The following is a 397-nucleotide window of genomic DNA, read 5'->3' as shown; positions in this document are numbered from 1 at the left end:
AATGTTGACCATGGTGACAATGTTGGCCGTGGTGAGAATTTTGCCATTGGTGAGAAGGTTGACAATGGTGACAGGATTGATTGACCTTGGTGTGAGTGATGATAATGTAGACATTGGTGATATTGTTGACATTGCTGAGAATGTTGACATTGGTGAGAATGTTGACATTGATGAGAATGTTGACATTGGTGAGAATGTTGACATTGGGGAGAATGTTGACATTGGTGAGAATGTTGACATTCGTGAGAATGTTGATTTGGTGAGAATGTTGACTTTGGTGACAATGTTTACAATGGGGACAGTGTTGACAATTGTGACAATGTTGGCCTTGTTGAGAATTTTGACATTGGTGAGAAGGTTGGCTGTGGTGAGAATGTTGACATTGGTGAGAATGTTG

This window comes from Microtus ochrogaster, unplaced genomic scaffold (genome assembly GCF_000317375.1).
Source record: "Microtus ochrogaster isolate Prairie Vole_2 unplaced genomic scaffold, MicOch1.0 UNK88, whole genome shotgun sequence".
NCBI lineage: Eukaryota > Metazoa > Chordata > Mammalia > Rodentia > Cricetidae > Microtus > Microtus ochrogaster.
This window is presented reverse-complemented; position numbering follows the sequence as displayed.